The following is a 10067-nucleotide window of genomic DNA, read 5'->3' as shown; positions in this document are numbered from 1 at the left end:
CAGGAAGTTAGCTGCATACGCCCCTTGGCAAGAAAGCAAGATCAAAGCCAAAAGATCATCGAATTTTATTCCAACATCACAGTCTGAGTCCCGCCTCCATCAATGTTTGGCTGTGGGAACTCTGATAGTCATTCATCTCTACGTGTTTCAATTTTCTTCAGGTAAATTCCCCCATCTTCCATATCATCCTAAACCACATAGACCAAGTTAGTCACCTCTGAACGTTCAGGGCTCAGCCCAGTTCCGGGCTTATTCTGGACAAACCGTAAGTGCTCCTTAGACATGTGGAACTTGAAGATGCTATCTGGTGTTATTCTCAAGCCTTCAATTCAGAGTGAGGTGAGAAGACAAATTTGCCTTTCAGTGAACATTGCTATGGTCACAGAAGAGAAGAGAAGCCAGGAAATCATGGTGAATGGAGCATTCATGTTGGCATTTTCTACTCAGCTGCCTTACACAGGAGTAGATGATACATCATGTTTTATTCAATAGTCACCATCTTATCCTACGTGACTTACGTAGTTGGTATAAAATAAGTGTTGAACTGAATGATATATGTGCTGCTTATGCTATATTTTCAGGCAAAAATAATTCTTTCTGGAGATATGACAATATGTTTGCTGAGAACTAACAGTCAATCTCACTAATCAGAGAACACAGAAAAACACTGCTCCCTTACAGTCATCCATCTATGGTGAGAGATCCTAAAACTTCTCAGATTTGGTTCGTCTTCCACTTTGCTTTAATAAGTATCCTCCCCTCTAACTGTGGGAGTCTTTATGCTTTTCCTTAAGACAACTCTCTAACATTTTAGGTGTTGTTATGTTCATATTATAGTTAATTTTCTATCAAAATCATTTGCTACCTACCTTGAGAGTTTTGAAAATTAATTAATGTGTTTTAAATGCTTTGGATTCCTGAGATGAAACTCCCATAAAAATTTTCATATTGTAATTATGTCCTGATCAGGAAACAAACACAAAAAAAAGCGCTTTCAGAGGGCATGTGTACACCTTAGGGACTTCATCGCCAATGCAAAGTAAGTCCTATCCCACATTTCCCCCTGTGCTTTGAAGAATCCCACAGACTCGCCTCATACAGGGGAAGGGTTTTGGGTTTTGAACTCAAAGGGCTCTGAGTCCACGTATCAGCACTGCTACTTGCTAATTTGGACAACTGAAGTGACTTGGGCTGCTATTTTACATCTCTCAACCTTAATTTCCACTTTCTTAATCGGTATGATGGAAATGGTAATAAATCAACCCACAGGACCACTGTGAAAACAAAACAGTGGCTGGCAGGTACTGAGGGTCGGGCTACGTATTAGAATGTGTAACGCCCTCTCCATTTAAAAGCAGATCCATTAAGCAAAAGACTAAAGATGTTATTTATCAATCATTATTCTCTCCTCTAGATATAAGAGTGGCAACTGTTCGATTAAATCCCTAAAAACGTTTCGAGCACTCGTTAGACACTACAGGTAGTGGCTGTTCTCAGAAGCTTCTAAATTGGCCAAGAAGGAAGCTTAGCTACTGGGCATTGCCTTCCAAAGTGTCGACTGTTTTAGGGATCCAAGCAGCAAACAAAAATAGAAACACACACACACACACACACACACACACTGAAACCTACCCTTGTAAAGCTTACAGTTCGTGGAGACAGACGGACACAGGGTGCTAAGTGAACACAGAGCATGTTGAGCAGGGATGAGGGCTCAGGTGATGAAGAAGGTGCACAGAGCGCCAGGTGTGCGTCCCAGGTTGCTATTTTAGCCGGATTAGCCAGAGGGGCCTCACCAGGAAGATGGCATTTATGTAAATGTGTGAAGGAAGTGAGGTCTTCAAACTTATGTCACCTTCTCAGTGACAAGCTAAGGTAAGTGGCAAGCGCCGTAAGACACTGTCAACAGTGTGGAGCCATCATAGATAGCCTGACGTGGGGATGTGTGTTCCCTTCACGGTGCCCAGGTTGCATTGACTCATTTGCACCTGGAAAACAGCCACAGGGCTTCCAGAACCTGTTCTCTGTGCTGATCCAGTGGCCGGCACCCTTGAGAGTTAATAGTGATCGAGATCTCATTTCACGGCCGAAGGATCCGTACCTGACATTTAAAAGTACGTGATTAGGCCGAGAATGCTGAAAACATCGGGTCAGTCCTTGACAGCACTGCAATGTTAGGTTTTTCAAACACGTCTGCCTGGAACTTGCTGAGATGAAGCCTGGAGGGTTTTTGACAACTGATCCAGCACAGACAATCTGCTCTGTGAGATGAGCCCAGGACACAGAAAACCAGCGCTCAGAAGCAAAGAACTGGGCCTCTCTGGGTATTCTCTGGAAAAATTAGTGTGGCTCAGACGTCCCATTCCATATTTGACTCAGTCCTGGAGGATAAAACACAAGACGTGATAGATTTCAGTCTCGCTGTTCCTTGAGCAGAGCCCGGGTCTGCAGTCTGGTTAGCTGTCTCACCTGGGCCTGGAGGAGTTGTGAGAAAAAAAAAAAACGGTTATAAGACATTTCCCCTTAGGGTTGGGTGGCCTGTGCAAGCTGGGGTTTCTGTACGGCACGACTGTGGTTTCTGCTAGCTCTGAAGATTGCCAGAATGCTTGCAGGGATTAAAAACAGGAAATCCAATGATCCACATAAATGATATTTTCCTAATGGTAATATTCCGCGCATGTAAAGGACACAAATCCTAGAATTGTGCAGGGAAACAGGACCCCTCCTGGTCTCTCTTTCATGTCAATAACTCCATTATGTGAGTCCTATGACTTTTTTTTTTTTTTTTTTACACCCACTCAACCTGTGACATGTCAACTTAGGCAATTTGGGTGCCGAGACTGTCGCCTTTACTGCTTGTCCCAAACTGGTGGGGTCATTCCATGTATGACAGCACACCAGTGTAGTTTCAAAAAGTGGAGACGAATTTCAAATATATGACAGTATCATATGTCCCAGTGTCAGAGTTCTGTGTTTGACTCTACATACGGACCATTACCTGAGAGTGTATACAGCAGACACCATGCGGGGTTCTCTGTGGGGATGAGTAAAATGCAGGAGCTGTGTATCCTGCCTGCCTGTGGCTTATTATGCAGCGTGAAATTCAGTTCAAAATGTCTAGTTCGCTGATAGGAATAAGAACTAGCAGAAAATTTCCGAAGGCCGGATTAGCCAGAGGGGCCTCATTTGTACAAATGATCATTTGTACAAATGATCAAGGGCCTTTAAAATTATCCTTATTCTTCAAATAAGAAAATCTACTATTAGAAATCTGTCCCATAGAAATTACTAGAGATATCTGTATAAAGATATTCAGTGTACCATTATGCACATTATAGGAAAAAAATGGGAAAAATTAAAATATCCAATTACAGGGAATGATGAATCCATTTTGCTACATCAATAAAATGGATAATTACACAGCCATTAAAAATTATGTTTTTCAAGAATGTCCACATTATGCAATGTGTGTGTGTGTGTGTGTGTGTGTGTGTGTGTCACTGTTAAATTGATTCCTGAAACTTATTGGATTTTGTTAACTAATGTCACCATAATAAAAATGAATTAAAAAAAAGAATGTCCAAAACCAAAAAATTATTTATGTTATAAATAATGTTACATGAAAAACATCAGGATAGAAAATTAAACATATATAGTAAGATTTCAAAATTTTATCCTTGACTAACAACATGTGTGCACATGACCATGTCAGTACAGGTATTGGGAACATGACAGTAGATGGGTGGTGTTATCAGTGATATTCATTTGATTCTTGAATGGATATGCTGTTTTTCACTCAATACCAAGCACCATATTTTACCACATCATGCCGCGTTATTTCACAGTGACATAAATCGGGGTTGGCACATTATAGCACATGGTCCAAATCCAGTCCATCTTCTGTTTGTAAATAAAGTTTTATTGGAGCACAGCCATGCTCATTTATTTATGTATTTCCTACAGCTTCTTTTGCAATGATCAGAATTGAGTAACAAAGACAGAGGTTATATGGTTCTCAAAACCTAAAACATTTATTATATGGCCCTTATAAAAAAAAAGTTTACTGATCCCTGATATAAACATAAATCACTGATTCCCAACAGGGGAGAGTTCATCCCCACAGGAGCCATTTGTCAATGCCTGAAAATATTTCCAGTTGCCATAACTGGGAATGTTGGTGCTACTGGCATCTAGCAGAAAGAGATAAGTGATACAGCAAAATATTCTACAATGCACAAGATGGCTCCTGCAACAAAGAACTTTCCAACCTAAAATGTCAATAGTAGTGGCTTCATGAGTGAATTCTACTAACCAGTCAAAGAATTTAATACCTGTCCCTCTCAAGCTCTTTTAAAAATCGAAGAAGAGGCAATACTTCCAAACTCATTTTATGAAGCAATATTACCTTGATACTAAAACCTGGTAATGATAACACATGAAAAAGAAAAATACAGACCAATATGTCTAATGAACACAGATGCAAAAATCCTAAACAAAATACCAGCAAACTGAATACAACAATATATTAAAAAAAATAATACATCATGACCAAGTGGGGTTCATTCTAGGGGCACATGTATGGTTCAACATAAGCAAATCAATCGATGTGATATACCACATAAACAAATTAAGAGATCAAAATCATATGATCATATCAATAGATGCAGAAAAAAAGCATTTGACAAGATGCATAATCCATTTATGATTAAAACACCTAATAAAATGGAAGAAAAATACCTCAACATAATAAAGGTCATGTAGGATAATCACCAGCGAATATCATATTCACTAGTGAAAAGCTGAAAGCTTTTCTTCTAAGATCAAAAACAAGACAAGGATGCCCATTCTCACCACTGTTATTCAACACGTACTGGACGTTTTAGCCAGAGGAATCAGGCAAGAGAAAGAAATAAAAGGCATCTGAATTGGGAAAGAAGAAGTCGAATTGTCACTTTTTGCAGATGACATGATTTTTTATACAGAAAATCCTAAAGAATTCACCAAAAAAAAAAAAAAACTAATAGAAATACAGTAAAGTTTCAGGATACAAGATCAATGTTCAAAAATCCATAGCGTTCCTATGCTCTAACAATGAATTGTCAGAAAAAGAAATGAAAAAAAAAAAACAATTCCTTTTGCAAGTGCAACAAAAAAGAATAAAATACCTAAGAATAAAATTAAAAGATGTGGACAAGACATTATTAAAAGAAATTGAAGAAGACACAAAGAAATGGAAAGATATTCCATGTTTGTGTATTAGAAGAATCAATATAGTTAAAATGGCCATATTACCCAGAGCAATATACAGATTTAATGCAATCCCCATCAAAATTCCAATGGCATTCTTTAAAGAAATAGAATTAAAAAATCATCAGATTTGTAAGGGACGACAAAAGACTCCGAATAGCCAAAGCAATCCTGAGAAAAAAAGAACAAAGCTGGAGGTTTCCTACTTCAAATTATACTACAAAGTGACAATAATCAAAACAGCATGAGATTGGCAGAAAAAAAAACAGACAAACAGACCAGTGGAGCAGAATTAAGAACCCAAAAATAAACCCACATATATTTGGGCAAATAATTTTCTATGAAGGAGCCAAAAACATGTAATGGAGAAAAGACTCTCTTCAATAAATGTTGCTGGGAAAATTGGAAAACCACACACAAGAGACTGAGACTAGACTGTTATTTATCACCATACACAAAAAATAGTTCAAAATGGATCACGGACCTAAATATAAGACTTGAAACAATAAAATACATAGAAGAAAACATAGGTACTAAACTTATAGACCTTGATCTTAGAAAGGATTTTATGAATTTGACCCAAAAGGTGAGGGAAATAAAAGCAAAAATTAACAAATGGGATGATATCAAACTAAAAAGATTCTGCAAAACAAAACCATTGAAAAACAAAGAGACAACCAACAAAATGAGAGAAGATATTTGCGAACAACACCTCCGATAGGGGCTAATACCCAAAATATATATTTTAAAAAAAAAAAAGTCAAGTCAACAACAAAAAACCAAACAAAAAGTCAAGTCAACAACAAAAAACCAAACAACCCAGAACAGACACGTCTCCCAAGAAGACATACAAACAGCCAACAGATACTTGAAAGGATACTCAACTTCACTAGCTATTAAGGAAATGCAAATCGAAACCACAATGAGATACCACCTCGCACCGGTTAGAATGGCTATTATCAACAAGACAAGTAATAACAAGTGTTGGAGAGGCTGTGAGGAAAAAAGAACCCTCACACACTGCTGGCAGGAGTATAAATTGGTGCAGCCACTATGGAAAACAGTATGGAGCTTCCTCAAAAATATTAAGAATAGAATGACCATATGACCCAGCCATCCCTCTTCTGGGTATCTACTCGACAAATGTGAAAACACTTATTCATAAAGATATATGCACCCCTGTGTTCTCTGCAGCATTATTCACAGTGGCCAAGACATGGAAAGAACTGAAATGTCCTTTGATAGGCAATTAGATAAAGAAGATGTGGTACATGTATACAATGGAATATTACTCAGCCATAAGAAGAGATGAAATACTGCCATTTGCGACAACATGGATGGATCCTGAAAATAGCATGTTAAGCAAAATAAGTCAGACAAAAAAAAGTTGAAAACCATAAGATTTCAGTTATATGTGAGATATAAAATGAAAGCAACAAACGAATAAGACAATCGAACAAACAGACAGCAGTTGAGTGGTCACCAGAGGGAAAAGGAGGGGGTTGGTAAATAGGGGTAAAGGGGTCAAATACATAGTGATGAAAGATTTGACTTTGAGTGGTGAACACACAACGCAATACACAGATGATGTAGAACTGCACATTTGAAACCTATATAATCTTATTCGCCAATGTCACCCCAACAAATTTAGTTTCAAAAATTAGAAAAAGTATAGAGAGAAAAAATTTCAAAATAACAACTTATAAATAAAAATAAGTAAATTTAGATATTGACATAGGAAAAAAAGTACACAGCGTCGAGTGTGCGCGGCTGTGACGGAGACACATAGTGAAATCCACTCTCGCATCGCTGCCACGTTACCGGATTTGACCCAAGCTCGTGAGAGCCCCTCCTGAGACAAGCTTTCATCTTCACTGATGACAAGTTAGCTTAGTTTTTGCCCTCTCTGTGCCTTTTAAAAAGATGTTTAGCTCATGTTTATTGCCACTCTTTAAACAGAATTCTTTCTAACCTGAAGAAATCAAGTTATTTTAGAAGCAGGCTATCACTGGAAATAAAATGTTATGACTGCAATGCATATAATTTTGTCTATACATTTTGAAAAGGTAACAACTATGTAAAAGCTTAAAGCTTCCTTTGAATGTGTTTTAGGCCCCATCTTGTTCTGAAGGAAGCTGAAATATATATATATATATGTGTATACATATATATATATATATATATATTTTTTTTAAAGAACAAAGAGTGGCTAATGCAACCAGGGGTGTATCACTTCAATTACCTTTGAAAAGGCAATATTCACTGTATTAGACTCAATGATCTTAATTCAAGATGTAAGGATTTGTCAGAGTGATTCTAGAACCACGAGAGCTAAACCTGGAAGAAAGCGATCATAAGTTCTGTTGGAGTCTAGCTGTTTCTACTTGTTTCTGAAGGACCCTTCTGTATTGGAAAATACGCATGTAACCATCTCACTCTGTCTCAGTGACTTGGCCAATCTTCTGGGAGACTCAAAGAATACATATCTGAAACAACTTGAACTTAACTAAGCAATAATTTATTCACCAACACCCACTATTTGTGGTTTAAGTAGATTTGGGGACACGAAGGCCTGAGGGCAGGCCCACAGCCACCAAGCTCCACGCTCTATGCCCACATAAAGCCCAAGTACAATATGAACAGTTTCCCCCTCGGTCCAATGAAGATCACGAAAACCATGCTCATAAATTTCTGTGAGGAGTGATGAGTGCACAGATATAAAGTGTTCAGTTCGGTACATGGTAAGTTGCAAGCGCTATCCTAGTGTGGCTATCTTTTATTATTTTTCCACTTAATGTTCAAAACGATTCCGTGAGGGTAGCTCTCATTTGATCTATATTTACAATAGGGCCATTGAGTGTCTAAGAGTTAAGCAGCTTGCCGGAGTTCACACAGCTAACAAGGGATGAGGTCAGCACACCACTGTTTTCCTCCACAAGGCAGGAAAGGCAAACATACTGGTAGCGTCCGAATAGTTTCCGTGGCCCAACTAGATTGCAACCCATGACAGACCATAAAGAAATCTTCAGGTACATCCTCGACTCGTGTCTCACAGATCTGTCTCACCCACACACACCTCCCTCTCCATCCCTGTCAGAGACAAGATGGTGTCCTGGGCCACGGTGACCCCAATCCAGCATGGCAGCTCTTACGTTCGTAAAGTCTGCCCTGAGTTGAAATTATTCCACTCTACGTGCCTTGCCCTCATTTCAAAGGCTTCTAAGGTCCCCATTTTTGGGTTATGAAAACAGTCCTAAAAACCAACTTCTACCAAATCACAAGTAATTGAGCAAATTATGCTTCCTAATCACCCATCTTTCTTTACGTCTCGGCCGTCAAACCGCTTCTCCTGACGTGCTCTGAGGACCCCCAGCTTTCCAGCCTCTTCCCTGGTGTCATTTTAATTGGCACTAATAGCTTCACCAAAATCCAGGCATCAGAAAGGTCCCACCAATCAGTTTATCCTTTGACCCCAAGCCCTGGCTTCTCCATCAAGTTCAGGCACTATTAATCCTCCTAATGGTTAGTCGGCACAGCTTATGTTGTCTGTGCCTTTTCTTCTTTTCCTAAGAACTAAAATGATGACCAGCTGCATTCATTAAAGTGTCCCTGCCCCTCGCTGACCCATAAACCTGCTGTGTGGGGTGGCGTCTGTGATTCCTCACGGCCCTTTGCAGTTTGGCTTCCCTTAGGGTGACCTTAGAGCAAGGGGCCACCCTCCCCTGCCACCAGCCCTTTCTTCCTCACACCTGGGAGCTGACAAACCAGACTCCCTTGCCCAGCCCTCAATTTCATCCCCTTTGTTTCTGTCCCGGAGTGAAAGATCAGACAGGTGACAAGAGCGAGGTCACAGCCAATGCTGTCAGAAAGTCTCAGAGAAGATGAGACTTAAAAGGATTTTTGTGTTCTGCCTGTCCAGACTAATCCCCCTAAAGCCACGCCAGAAACAAAAGGCCCTCTTTCTTGAAGAAAGAAATGTACTGGACACCTGAAAGGTACTTGAGACTCCGCCGTTCCCTCCCTCACGTGTCCGAGTGTGCTTGTCCCGGCCCTCCAGACTCGGAGCAGGTCCAAGTTTTTTGCAGGGGCGTGGGTGTCGTCTGCTTCGCCTGCACCCTCACTGTGATTCCTGACATCCTTTCTGAGAAAGCTTGTGAATGCGTGAAAACATCGTTGTGTTTTGTAACAGGAACCATTCCCAGTAGCCCTTTGAGGTAAATGGTGTCCCGACTTCCGAGTCGCCGGCACCCATGGACTGGGAAGGGCTACTGACGTCCCCTAACTGGGACGACCCCAGGGATCAGGGTCTGAGTTGGATCCCAGATGGCAGCACCGCTAATGCCATCAACAAATCATGGACGCCATACCTCCGCTGGTTCTTCAAGAAGAAAAAGCTTTCAGCCAGATGGAGCAGGTAAAATATGGAGACAGGTGTTCAGGAGAAAGAAGATCATGAGGAATGAAAGTGAAGTTCCTAGAGACCCCCCTGTCCCCCCACCACACCCTCACCCTATCCATAGAAAGAAGGACTATCGGGAAGGCAGAAGGTACCTGGACTTTAGACTCAGAAGAGACTGGATCCTCAACCTAACTTCACCACTCACTTAGACAAAATGCCCATCTGTTCTGCATGGCTTCTCTTCTGTCAAATGGGGATTGACGTGGGCACTGAGAGCTGTATGAAGTCGTACGAGGCCGTATTTCATTTACTTCTCACTACGGCCCGAAAAGCAAGTTCTCTTATAATTATCCTTGTTTCACTCATGATATAATTGAATTATAAAGAAGAAGCTGGAAAACGTACTAACGTGTGGCAGAGT

At 40.2% G+C, this 10067-nt stretch overlaps 1 long non-coding RNA gene across 1 annotated transcript in view; it reads right to left on the bottom strand.

Annotated features, from left to right (window-relative positions):
* Positions 1-1068: 1068 nt before the first annotated feature.
* Positions 1069-10067, bottom strand: part of LOC120582839 (uncharacterized) — a 335322-nt gene continuing 326323 nt past the window's right edge. The window contains exon 7 of the long non-coding RNA XR_005647663.1: positions 1069-2381. This is a non-coding gene — a long non-coding RNA (uncharacterized LOC120582839). The remainder of the gene's footprint in view (positions 2382-10067) is intronic.

Source organism: Pteropus medius, unplaced genomic scaffold, assembly GCF_902729225.1.
Source record: "Pteropus medius unplaced genomic scaffold, Ma_sr-lr_union100, whole genome shotgun sequence".
Lineage (NCBI taxonomy): Eukaryota > Metazoa > Chordata > Mammalia > Chiroptera > Pteropodidae > Pteropus > Pteropus medius.
This window is presented reverse-complemented; position numbering and strand designations above follow the sequence as displayed.